Consider the following 13645-nt stretch of genomic DNA (forward strand, 5'->3'; position numbering starts at 1 on the left):
CTCCTAGGATATGGTGTTTATGCCAAACCAAGTCCTCTATGAAAGAATATTGTGGAATTTCCATTTTTCATAGAAGTTGCACTTGTCGGTTTAGAGAACCCATTTTCAAATGCCCTGATAGGGAATTCTGAATTAAAGGGGTTTTCCAGTGAAATTCTATTGATGAGCGATCAGCTGAGCAGGCCACGACCTCCATGTAGTGGCCAGCGCTTGTAACTGCAGGCACAGTTCTCATTGAAATCAATGGGAGCCGTTCTTGCAGTTACAAGCTTCAGCCACTATAAGGAGGTTGGCGCAGAGGCTTCTGCTCCAGATACACAGAAGCCTCTGCGCCGACTTCCTTGTAGTGGCTGGCGCTTGTAACTGCAGGCACGGCTTCTATTGATTTCAATAAAAGCGGTACCTGCAGTTAAAGGCGCTGGCCACTATACAGCATGGCTGATTGGTCAAGGTCCCGAGCAACGGACCACAGACGATCAACTATTGATGATTATTCTGATGATAGGTCATCAATAGTATTTCCCTTGAAAACCCCTTTAATTGATAAAGGTTTCCCTTCCAGGACCCTCATCTGAGTGGCTGCAAAGAACATCTCTTGGACTGCAGGACCTAGCATGTCTATTTATTAAATGGACAGCCCCCTGATTCCGATAAGAACTGTGTAAGCCTTAATTTTCCCCGTGGTGGGGCTGCAGGGAAATTGAACACTGGCTGCTTAGTGCCCCTATAGATTAAGGGGTTGCACAGTTATGAACTATTGATGGCCTCTCTTTAGAATAAGCCATCAATACTAAACCCACAAGGGCTCTGCTACCCAGGACCCCCATCATTCAGCTATTCACAAGGCCACTGCACTTATGCACTGAGTTGATTAATACAGAGAGATGATAACGCCATTCCTACTGCAGTGGCCTAGCTTGGTATTACAGGCAAATTTCCCATTCACCTCAATGGAAACTTTGACTGGCTACTGTAATGGGAATGGAGCTGTCTGCTTCCTGCAGAAGTCAGATCAGTTCACAAGTACACTGACCTGATGACCATCTGATCATTGGGAGTCCTGGGCGGTAGACCCGCACCAATCTACTGTAGATAGCCTATTCTGCAGATAGACCATCAATAGTTTAAGAAATGTACAACCCCTTTAAAGCATCCTGGAATCAGCTTATTATCAGGGAACTCTTGTAATAAACTCTTTAATATTTCATTTTTGAAACCATATTGTAGTCCATTGATCAATCCTCCTATTTCGATAAAAGCAAAAATTCTTACAATCCTGTGATATGGAACTAAATATCTCATTTGACAGAGAAGAGGTTAACTATTTACTCTCAAGATCCCATGACTTCTTAAAATAAATACCTACACAAGAGAGCTTTTATAAATTAATTATCCATAGGTATGGCTCCCTTGAGTTCTTGTTTCAGAAGGCTTTATCAAACTCGAATAAATCCACTAAAAGCATTCAAGAGAGCCTGGGCGACTTTTTTTGAGTGCAATTACATATTATGGTTGCAAGCTTACTTTAAAAGGATTGTTGATCCAGACAATTTTTCTGACTACCTGATTGGAGTCAGAAAGGCATTTCCCCCCCTCAAATGAGGATAATTGTCTTGTACCTCATGGGGGGTTTCGCCTTCCTTTGGATCATTAATGTAGGATAATAGGCTGAACTGGATGGACATATGTCTTTTTTCAGCCTTAAATACTATGCTACTATGTAAATGTTGGACATGCTATCGGCAAACAGGCGGCATATCTCACATCTAATGGTTCTGTCACAAAATTAAGGCATTCTGGAACAAGGTTAATATCTCTATAAATACAATATGCTCACATAACCCAAATCTCTTTCCATGGCTAATATTCTTTAGGAAATACATGTCACCATTATTCACTAAATGGAAAATCATTGGGCCAAACTGACATAGAAAAGGACTTGGGGATTTTAGCCAGTTGTAAACATAATTGGAGCAACCAGTGACAGATCCATTTGCAACCTCATTCTGCTCTCTCTTGTGCTAATACTTTACAGAATTTGTATCATCTGCAAATATTGCAATTTTACTGCACAGTCCTTCTACCAGGTCATTCATAAAAAAAATTACAAAGAATAGGGTCCAATACTGCTCCCTGTGGTACCCCACTAGTAAGGGTGACCCAATCAGAGTGTTTACCATTAATAACCATACTCTGCTTTCTATCACTGACCAGTTACTTACCCACTTACACACTTTCTCACCCAGACCAAGCATTCTCATTTTACATACCAACCAATTATGCAGCATGGTATCGAACTCTTTTCAGAACAGTCCAGATACACAAGATCCAATGACTCTCCCACGTCTAGTCTAGAACTTATCTCTTTGTAGTAGCTGATCAGATTGATTTGACAGGAGCGACTTCTCAAAAACCCAACATGATATGGAGTTATACAGCTATTTTACTCGAGGTACTCCAGGATAGCATCTCTTAGTAAAACATGTTACTCACAATAGAAGTAAGATTTGCCGACCTGTACTTTCCGGACTCACTGTTTAAACCCTTTTTAAATATTGGCACCACTTTGGCTATGCGCCAATCCAATGGAGCAGACCCTCTCACTATAGAGTCCTTAAATATAAGAAGCAATGGTCTGTCTAATACATTACTTAATTCCCTTAGAACCCAGGGGTGTATGCCATCGGGACCCAGCAATTTGTTCAGTTTAAACTTTTTAAGACAACTCTGCACTTCTTCCTGGGTTAAACTGGTGCTATTTAGTGGAGAGTTTACTTTATCACTCTGCTTCTCATCTAACATGTCCTTTTCCTGTATGATTACACTGTAGAAAAAACTATTTAATAGATTTGCTTCCTCCTCATCACCCTCTGCAATTTCTCCTACATTATTTATTAAAGGGCCAACACTTTCAGTATAACCTTTTTACTATTTATATAATTGAAGAACAGTTTAGGGTTAATTTTACTCTTTTTGGCAATGAGTCTATCTGTCTCCACCTTTGTTGCTTTTTAGGGCTCAGTCACACGGGCGCATCGGCACCCATACACCGGCGCCGATGCGCCCGGGTGACTGAGCCGTTACTGTAAAAAGAAGACAGCCGTACCTGAAGATGGACGTCGCTCTGCAGCGCTGATGAAAAAACACATGACCGGCAATGAAGCCGGTCACATGTTCTTTCCTCCGGCGCTGCAGAGAGACGTCCTTCTTCAGGTACAGCCGTCTGCTACCTGCAGTAACACAGGCGCCGATGCGCCCGTGTGACTGAGCCCTAAGATTATTTATATTTTCCTTACAGGTTTTTAGTGTTTCTTCACTGCCTTCTTGTTTTAGTAGTTTAAATGCTTTATTTTTGTTGTTGGTTGCCCCTTTACATCCTTATTAAGCCATATTGGTTTTCTCCTATTCCTAACACTTCTATTCTTTTAAGGTATGAGCCTCTTCAAGTGAGTATTTAATATGTTTTTAAACATTTCCCATTTATTGTCTGTACTCTTATTTTTGAAGATATTGTCGTAGTCAATAAGGTTAAGGACATCTCGAAGCTGATCGACTTTCCCTTCCTAAAGTTTATTATATTTGTACCTCCCTGGTAAAATTCCCTAATGAAAGACAAATTGAAATTCATTCTATTCCAGCCACTATTTCCCAAGTGCCCCACAACTTACACTCCTGTTATTCTGTCAGGTCTGTTGCTTAAAATTAAGTACAAAATGGCCGCCCCTCTAGTTGGGTTAAGGTAATTATCTTTAGTTGTTGTCAGTAACTTGTTGCCTTTATGAGATCTTGTTACCTAGCTTACATCCGTATAGTTAAAGTCTCCTATAATAATTATCTCATTTTGATTTGTAGCTTCATCTATTTGCCTCAGATTTTCAGTGGCTTCTATTATATTTGGTTGTTTATAAAAAATATCTAAGAGGCGCCGGGGGTGGGCGGGGGGTTGCTGTGGGGAGTGGGGGCGGGGGAAAGAGAGAGAGCTCCACCCTGTTCCCCCCTGCTACCCGCCGCTCCACCCCGGCGCTCCCTGGCCCCCGGCGCCCCCCAAATCTTTTCGCCCGAGTAGGCAGTCACTCGAAAAAAGAGATGCTCGATCGAGTAATTGTCCAAAACGAGCACGTTTGCTCATCTCTAATCTCTACCCATAGAGACTCCACATGTTGATCTTTGTCACGATATCTTCCCTTAGTTTAGGCCTTAATCATGATTTTACATAAAGACAAACTTCTCCCACTTTTTAGTTTTTATAATTCCTTCGAAACACACTGTAACCCTGTAAGTGTACTGCCCAGTCACAGGTTTCATTCAACTAGGTCTCTGTTATTCCCACTATGTCATAGTTTTCCTCAGACAATATTATGGGGACGTGGTGATGGTGAACTCACTAAAAGAGTTTCAGAAGGGCCTGGAAGCCTTTCTTGAGTGTAACAATTTTTCATGTTATAGTCACTGATTATTTCAGAAGGGTCTGGAGAATTTTTTTCCTTAAAATGACGAAATTGGCTCCTACTACAAGTCTATTTTTTAACTTCCCCTGAATTAACATTGCAGGGTAATTGGCTAAACTTGTTGGACATACGTCTTCTTTCAGCTTTAAATACTATGCTACTATGATACTATATCATAATCTGATGTCATTCAATTGCTACTTTGTCTGGAGAGTGATCCATAGCTCTGTGAAGTTTGTATGCCTCATTTAATCTGAACTTGTTATTGTTTGTTATTACTAATAAAAAGACATTTGATTTAAAAAAAAAACAGTCTTGAGGGGGCTCAAAGAAGGGCAACTAAATTAATAAATGGAATGTGAGGACTATCAACATTGGGATAAGTCAACCTAGAAAAAGACGATTAAGGGGCAACCAAATAACTCTGTATAAATACATTAGGGGACAATACAAGGATCTCTCCCATGATCTGTTTATACCCAGGACTGCGTCGGTAACGAGAGGGCATCCTCCATGTTTAGAGAAAAGAATGTTTCATCACCAGCAAAGAAAGGGTTTTTACTGTAAGAGCAGTGAGACTGTGGAACTCTCTGCCTGAGGACGTGGTGATGGCACAAATGATAGAGGAGTTTAAGAGGGACTATTTGGAGCCCTATAACATTAGAGCTTATAGATATTTAATCGTCAGAGTGGTTTTTGATCTGGTAAACTCCCAACTGCTGGACTTGGAGTCAGGAAGGAAGAGTGTTTATCCAGGGATTATTCTGACTGCCAATAAGAAGTCGGGAAGGAATTTTCCCCCAAAATGTGACAAATTGGGATTTTTTTGCCTTCCTCTAGATCAACATGGAGGATGGGGGGGTTACAGACTGAACTGGATGAACATTTGTTTTTTTCAGCTAGCATACTATGATACTATACATGTTTTTTGTAGTCTGTAACCATAAAGACAAATAGGTCTGCATAGGAGCTGTAGACATAAAACAGTAGCACAGTTTTCAGCAAAGCCATGGGTAAAGTTGATTCATTTTTACCTTCAGACATAAAGTAATATAAATTATTCCAAAGTTTATAGAATCAATTTGGATAATATTACACTTTGTGCGTTATACTTTTTTTTGTATGCATTCAATACCATTACCATTTTATAAAAGTACTAGGGTTTTCCAAGTTCAGAACTCTCTCATATACCATTTAGATAGTTTTCATCTATATTGCATTATCCTGGTCAAGAATCTGTTCTGATAAAATAGGTCCTGGCAGCTGCTAAATGACATTATGAGAAAAGTCTCACTTTTACATTTTTATAGGTCAAACTTGCCACATATGAAATCAATTGATTATGATGATGCTTGCCAATTGAGAGTATGGGAACCTATGAATTAAAGGTCAGGATCATATGGGAACCAGAAATGGCTTCAAACTAAAAAAGAAAATATTTCAAAAGGTAATAAAACATTTTACTTTAAAGAAGACCCGTTATGGTAAAGTCAGCAGGGCTAGCGCATATCTCTGCAGCTGCAGTCCTGCTGACTTTATCCCCATATTTTATTTTTCATACTCACTTCTTAGGTCCAACTCCCAGAACTGTCAAGTGGGCAGTCCCCACTGCTTACTGACAATGGGTGACATCTGATTGTCAATCAAGTCTGGCAACACTCACTGACAGTGAGCAGTGGGGACTTCCCACTTGACATATTGACAGTGCTCGGAGCCTGACTTAAAAATAAATAAAATGAAGATAGAGTCAGTGGGGCCATGACGGTAAAGCTATACAGTCACCACGCTGACGTTACATCATGGCATGTCCTCTTTAAAAGGATTGGCAAAAAATGACATCAAGTTTATTATCTATTCTTATGAACTTCAATCACACAACACTCCAAAAGTGGGGAAGGGATAGAAACTTTATTCAACCATATACACATATGTTCTTTCTATCTATCTATCTATCTATCTATCTATCTATCTATTTAGACATGTTTTCGGTTAAAGGTACTTGCAAAAATAAATATATCCTTTATGACTAATGCGTCTGGCATCTTCTTATTTACAATGGAAACTGTGTGGCTGCTTGTCACTTACGGACAAGTGACAATACACAGACATCAGTCTATAAACAACAACACTGTCCAAATATGATGTCTGAACGTCCTACCACTTATCCTCTTGTCCTCATTAAATGCTTCAGTGAGCCACAATCCCATTTCCATAGGTAACAGACATAGATTCCAGTCAGTGTCATCTTTCACAATCCATATTCCACTTCAGTATATATGAGTCGTCAAGATCCACCATCATCTATCTATCTATTGCATATGATGAAATAGAGTACAGTAGGCCATTGGAATCTAGCATTTCAGCACGTCATATATTTCACATTTCATCATGTTCCAAGTCATACAAGTGACATAATGAGCACTTCCTATTTGACATTCTCACTAAGAGGCTGTTAACATTTAATAATCCGGCCATAAGGGGCATTTACAGTATTAGCCACTCTCATCGGTATTAAGTCTCACAACTGGCAGCAAATCTAGACTCTAGAGTGACAGCATGGTCTGTAAGCCGCTGTACAGTTGGTCACTTCCAGATTTCTAACTTTTTCATTTCATAAGTAGTGCTTCTTCTGCTTTTTACACAACAATTGTATCCCTCACACTTCTGAAGATATATATATATATATTGTTGTGTATATACAAACCAACATAACACTGTAAATCACTATTAGCATCACTCATGGTATGTGTTGTAAGCATCAACAACCATGTAATATATTATAATGCAGCTTCAGCGGATCTCCAAAAACAAACTGATTATTGCACTGCAGGCAAAGGAATTATCTCACCCCTCTGACCTTTATCTATCCAGCTCTACTTATTTATTTTCTCATGAAGCTTTTATGCATCCAAAAATAACAACATCCTTACTACCATGAATGCTAAACTCCTATACTATAAGGAGCATGAAGTCCCCTAAATGAAATATACATATACAGATGTAGCAAACATCAGCTTGAAATTTGACTTAACTACAATGTTGAGTTATCAGGGTGTGCCAGTTATGTTGACTATATATATATATATATATATTGTATTTCATAAACAGTAATGACATTATGGCAGAATAAGAAGAAAACTATTCATATGAGAGCGAGACATCCCTTGTATACTGTTTTCAATATACATTTGCTGATATAGCAATACATATGTAGTGATCTTGTCACAATGGGTTAACATCAAACTAAGTGTGGATATAATGAAACCACCTCCAGTCATTTCATAAAACGCCGACATATCCCATGCAATGGTGTTATTCTACAATTTCATGGACATTTACTGCTCAGCATTATACTTTACTATTATTATAGTTACATTAGTATCATTATTTTCATTGTTATGATTTTCTGTAGAATTTGTTAGATTTGTTATGATTTCCAAACAAAACAATTCCATGGTTTATCTTTTGCATGAAACAGAACATCCACTGAAGATCGACGTACTCCATCCAATTTAAATAGTTCCATTTCCAAAAAACAAAGTCCAAACTTTGATTTGATACTTTCATAAACTGTAACAAGCAATAGCTACATACGTTATAACTCATTTTTCCATTAAAGCTCCACGAGACAAGTCATGGTAAAATCAGAGCTCCGGCATTGTATAGATTGACACACAATGCAGACTTGTCATGACAGAGCTACTCTTTGATGTTCGACATTCTTAAATAAAGAAAGGTAACCCAATATCAGACTGTTATTCAATGAGTATAGAGTGCAACCAAGAATGCTATTGAAAATCAAAACCAATCTATCTATCTATCTATCTATCTATCTATCTATCTATCTATCTATCTATCTATCTATCTATCTATCTATCTGTCTATCATCTATCTCTGCTTCTCTTTATCTCTTTATCCAAACAATAGCAACATTGTATAAAGTACCAACAACCACTCTAAAATAGCAACAATCTTCACAAACAGTATCAACTCATGTAGTTGGCGGCCAGGACTGGAACTTGCTCCCCTAATATTACATTGGGTAACATGAGCACCGCATGGGCATGATGTGCATCCTGCCAGGTGCATTGTAAACATATCCAAGCTAACTCTATATATATAGTAATAACAGGAAAGGGCCTGCAAACTGATGCCTCTGTGCCCTGGGAAACAGTGAGTGATCAACGCATGGTATGCAAGGAAGCAAATCAGAGTTGATGGGATACACTGAAGAAAAAGCCAGACACACAGCAGCTACCATTTTCTGATTAATGTCAGCGTAGAAAATCCGTAATGGTAGCAGCTCTGTGTCTGTGACATTATTAGCAGAGAAGGACCAGAGGGATAGCGAGAGCAAGTGAATGGATGCAGTGAGCAGAATGTAGGAGCTGACACCAGGATGCAGCATCCTTTCTCCATACATTGCTGGAGCACTTGGTAGACAGCTGCTTGGAAATAAGAAACAAAGCAGGCAGCACATACCATCAGTGCAGGATATGTCCCTTGTATGTCCTGAGCAATCACTGCAGAGGTTGTCACCAGCAGCCTGGGAAACACAGGGCTTGATATCCACATGCAAGTGATGCTGCTGCCTGCAGCTGCAAGAGGCAGAGAACAGCAATGAGAAGGGGCCTCCCAAACCAGGCAGCGGCTGCCTTCAATGCACATAAGCCCAGCCTTCCATTGCTATCCATACACGCCCAGAGTCAGGTTTATTCAGTGCAAAGAGAAATTGGAGCCTGGCAAGTCAATGCCCCTGATGTCACAAGCCCCTCCTGGTCCTAAACAAGGGGGGCACTGCTGCACTCTGTATAGTGAGAGGTTAAATCAAGTGCACAGATGGAGACAGCAGGAGTGGGCGGCAGCTACTTAATAAAGAAATGCTCCTTTTTCTTCTATATCACATATTTAGTAAGACACATCACACTCCCGCATGGTGTTTAGGCAATGAGAAGATTTAATTAGGCTTCTGATCCAGTGCTAATGTATAAGTGTACCTTGCAACAAGACGAGATTACACCAGCATTGATTCTTAAGAGGTTCTGCACCAGCTGTAGGTTTTCTAGAACCCTAGCGAAAACTGTATTACTACAGGCTAGTCACTGAATGACTCTCTTGCTGTGATTTGCTCTCAGTTAACTGGGTTTTTAATGAAGTGAACAATGACCCTTATAGTTCAAGGAACATGAACATATGGGACTTCACACTAAAAATCTCCCCTAATAATAGCATTGGATAACCTTTAGTAAACAGCTGTAAAGATAGTACTTGAAATACTTAATAATGGATGATCGATCATCTATCTATCTATCTATCTATCTATCTATCCTACATCTATCTATCTAATATCTATCTATCATCCATCCATCCATCAATCCTGTTATTTCTCAAGTAGGATGTTTAGCTCTGAGTTACATTGGCATTGTGTGGACAAATAATAAAGGTGAAGCAAGCTTGTTTGTTGTCAGACCATTCCCCAGCTAAGGGTACTTTTACAAGGGACAACTGTCGGGTGCTTAAGTGCCTGACAGTCATCCCAGTGATAATAGTTCCTCTGCTTTTACACAGGTGGAGCGGGATGGAGATCGCTTCTGGCCGCCTGCCTCCATCCACAGTAAACAGGCAGTCGTTCGTAAATGACCAACTGCCTGTTTACACGGGCCAAATGTCATTTGATTTTTATGCCTGCAGAAAATGAACTATGAACAAGAAGGTGAATGAATTATCATTCGTAATTCAGTTGTTGGCAGTGTTTACACTGAACAATTATCATTCCAATTCCAGTGATCCAGCAAGAATCTGAATGATAATCATTCCATAAAAAAAGGCCCTAAGTACTAGTAACATAACTTTTACAAAAGTAGACGTAAGTGAAGAGCCTCTATAAGAGCTTTTTATACACTAAAGGGGTATTCCCACTTTATGGCATATCCACATAAATGTCTGATAGGTGAGGGTCCAATGTGTGTTTAATTTAAATGATTCCTACAATGGAATCATGTAACAGAAGCACATGGTTCAGCACTAGAGATGAGCAAGCACCAAAATGCTTGGGTGCTCGTTACTCGGGACGAAATTATCGCGATACTCGAGGGTTCGTTTCGAGTAACGAACCCCATTGAAGTCAATGGGCGACCCGAGCATTTTTGTATATCGCCGATGCTCGCTAAGGTTTTCACTTGTGAAAATCTGGGCAATTCAAGAAAGTGATGGGAACGACACAGCAACTGATAGGGCAGGCGAGGGGCTACATGTTGGGCTGCATCTCAAGTTCCCAGGTCCCACTATTAAGCCACAATAGTGGCAAGAGTGCCCCCCCCCCTCCCAACAACTTTTACTTCTGAAAAGCCCTCATTAGCAATGCATACCTTAGCTAAGCACCACACTACCTCCAACAAAGCACAATCACTGCCTGCATGACACTCCGCTGCCACTTCTCCTGGGTTACATGCTGCCCAACCCCCCCCCCCCCGCATGACCCAGTGTCCACAGCGCACACCAAAGTGTCCCTGCGCAGCCTTCAGCTGCACTCATGCAACACCACCCTCATGTCTATTTATAAGTGCGTCTGCCATGAGGAGGAACCGCAGGCACACACTGCAGAGGGTTGGCACGGCTAGGCAGCAACCCTCTTTAAAAGGGGTGGGGCGATAGCCCACAATGCTGTACAGAAGCAATGAGAAATATTATCCTGTGCCACCACCATCAGGAGCTGCACACGTGGGCATAGCAATGGGGAACCTATGTGCCACACACTATTCATTCTGTCAAGGTGTCTGCATGCCCCAGTCAGACCGCGGTTTTTTATAAATAGTCACAGGCAGGTACAACTCCGCAATGGGAATTCCATGTGCACCCACAGCATGGGTGGCTCCCTGGAACCCACCGGCTGTACATAAATGTATCCCATTGCAGTGCCCATCACAGCTGAGGTAAAGTCCGATTAAATGCAGGTGGGCTTCGGCCCACACTGCATGCCCCAGTCAGACTGGGGTTCTTTAGAAGTGGACACATGCAGTTACAACTCCCTGTGGACCCACAGCATGGGTGGGTGCCAGGAAGCCACCGGCGGTACATAAATATATCCCATTGCATTGCCCAACACAGCTGATGTAACGTCAGCTGTAATGCAGGTGGGCAAAAAATTAATTGGATTACACTGTAGGCGAGGGCCCCCAAAAATTGGTGTACCAACAGTACTAATGTACGTCAGAAAAATTGCCCATGCCCAACCAAGAGGGCAGGTGAAACCCATTAATCGCTTTGGTTAATGTGGCTTAATTTGTAACTAGGCCTGGAGGCAGCCCAGTAAAAATAAAAATTGGTTCAGGTGAAAGTTTCAACGCTTTAATGAGCATTGAAACGTATAAAAATTGTTTAGAGAAATTATATGACTGAGCCTTGTGGGCCTAAGAAAAATTGCCCATTCGGCGTGATTACGTGAGGTTTCAGGAGGAGGAGCAGGAGGAGGAGGATGAATAGAACACACAGATTGATGAAGCAAAAATGTCCCCGTTTTTGATGGTGATAGAGAACGATGCTTCCATCCGCGGGTGCAGCCTACCTATTGCTTACGTATCGCTGCTGTCCGCTGGTGGAGAAGAGAAGTCTGGGGAAATCCAGGCTTTGTTCATCTTGATGAGTGTAAGCCTGTCGGCACTGTCGGTTGACAGGCGGGTACGCTTATCCGTGATGATTCCCCCAGCCGCACTAAACTCCCTCTCTGACAAGACGCTAGCCGCAGGACAAGCAAGCACCTCCAGGGCATACAGCGCGAGTTCAGGCCACGTGTCCAGCTTCGACACCCAGTAGTTGTAGGGGGCAGAGGCGTCACCGAGGACGGTCATGCGATCGGCTACGTACTCCCTTACCATCCTTTTACAGTGCTCCCGCCAACTCAGCCTTGACTGGGGAGCGGTGACACAGTCTTGCTGGGGAGCCATAAAGCTGGCAAAGGCCTTGGAGAATGTTCCCCTGCCTGCGCTGTACATGCTGCCTGATCTCTGCGCCTCCCCTGCTACCTGGCCCGCGGAACTGCACCTTCTGCCAGTAGCGCTGTCGGATGGGAATGTTACCATCAGTTTGTCCGCCAGGGTCCTGTGGTATAGCATCACTCTCGAACCCCTTTCCTCTTCGGGTATAAGAGTGGAAAGGTTCTCCTTATACCGTGGGTCGAGCAGAGTGTACACCCAGTAATCCGTAGTGGCCAGAATGCGTGTAACGCAAGGGTCTCGAGAAAGGCATCCTAACATGAAGTCAGCCATGTGTGCCAGGGTACCTGTACGCAACACATGGCTGTCCTCACTAGGAAGATCACTTTCAGGATCCTCCTCCTCCGGCCATACATGCTGAAAGGATGACAGGCAAGCAGCATGGGTACCCTCAGCAGTGGGCCAAGCTGTCTCTTCCCCCTCCTCCTCATGCTCCTCCCCCTCCTCCTCAACGCGCTGAGATATAGACAGGCGGGTGCTCTGACTATCCAGCGACATACTGTCTTCCCCCGCCTCCGTTTCCAAGCGCAAAGCGGCATAGCAGAGGAATGGTGACGCTAATGATTGCAGCATCCCCGCTCACCACCTGGGTAGACTCCTCAAAGTTTCCAAGGACCTGGCAGATGTCTGCCAACCAGGCCCACTCTTCTGTAAAGAATTGAGGAGGCTGACTCCCACTACGCCGCCCATGTTGGAGTTGGTATTCCACTATAGCTCTACGCTGCTCATAGAGTCTGGCCAACATGTGGAGCGTAGAGTTCCACCGTGTGGGCACGTCGCACAGCAGTCGGTGCACTGGCAGATTAAACCGATGTTGCAGGGTCCGCAGGGTGGCAGCGTCCGTCTTGGACTTGCGGAAATGTGCGCTGACCCGGTGCACCTTTCCGAGCAGGTCTGACAAGTGTGGGTAGCTTTTCAGAAAGCGCTGAACCACCAAATTAAAGACATGGGCCAGGCATGGCACGTGCGTGAGGCTGCCGAGCTGCCGAGCCGCCACCAGGTTACGACCGTTGTCACACACGACCATGCCCGGTTGGAGGCTCAGCGGCGAAAGCCAGCGGTCGGCCTGCTCTGTCAGACCCTGCAGCAGTTCGTGGGCCGTGTGCCTCTTCTCTCCTAAGCTGAGTAGTTTCAGCACGGCCTGCTGACGCTTGCCCACCGCTGTGCTGCTACGCCGCGTGACACCGACTGCTGGCGACGTGCTGC

The 13645-nt window shown here is 42.8% G+C and overlaps 1 protein-coding gene across 1 annotated transcript in view; it reads right to left on the reverse strand.

Moving 5' to 3' along the window:
• The window catches only part of B3GALT1 (beta-1,3-galactosyltransferase 1), a 339720-nt gene extending 330707 nt beyond the window's left edge, over positions 1-9013 (reverse strand). The window contains exon 1 of the mRNA XM_066577413.1: positions 8931-9013. The gene's annotated coding sequence lies outside the window, so the exon portion shown is untranslated. The remainder of the gene's footprint in view (positions 1-8930) is intronic.
• Positions 9014-13645: the final 4632 nt, after the last annotated feature.

The sequence above is a fragment of the Eleutherodactylus coqui genome, chromosome 8, assembly GCF_035609145.1.
Source record: "Eleutherodactylus coqui strain aEleCoq1 chromosome 8, aEleCoq1.hap1, whole genome shotgun sequence".
NCBI classification, from domain to species: Eukaryota; Metazoa; Chordata; class Amphibia; order Anura; family Eleutherodactylidae; genus Eleutherodactylus; species Eleutherodactylus coqui.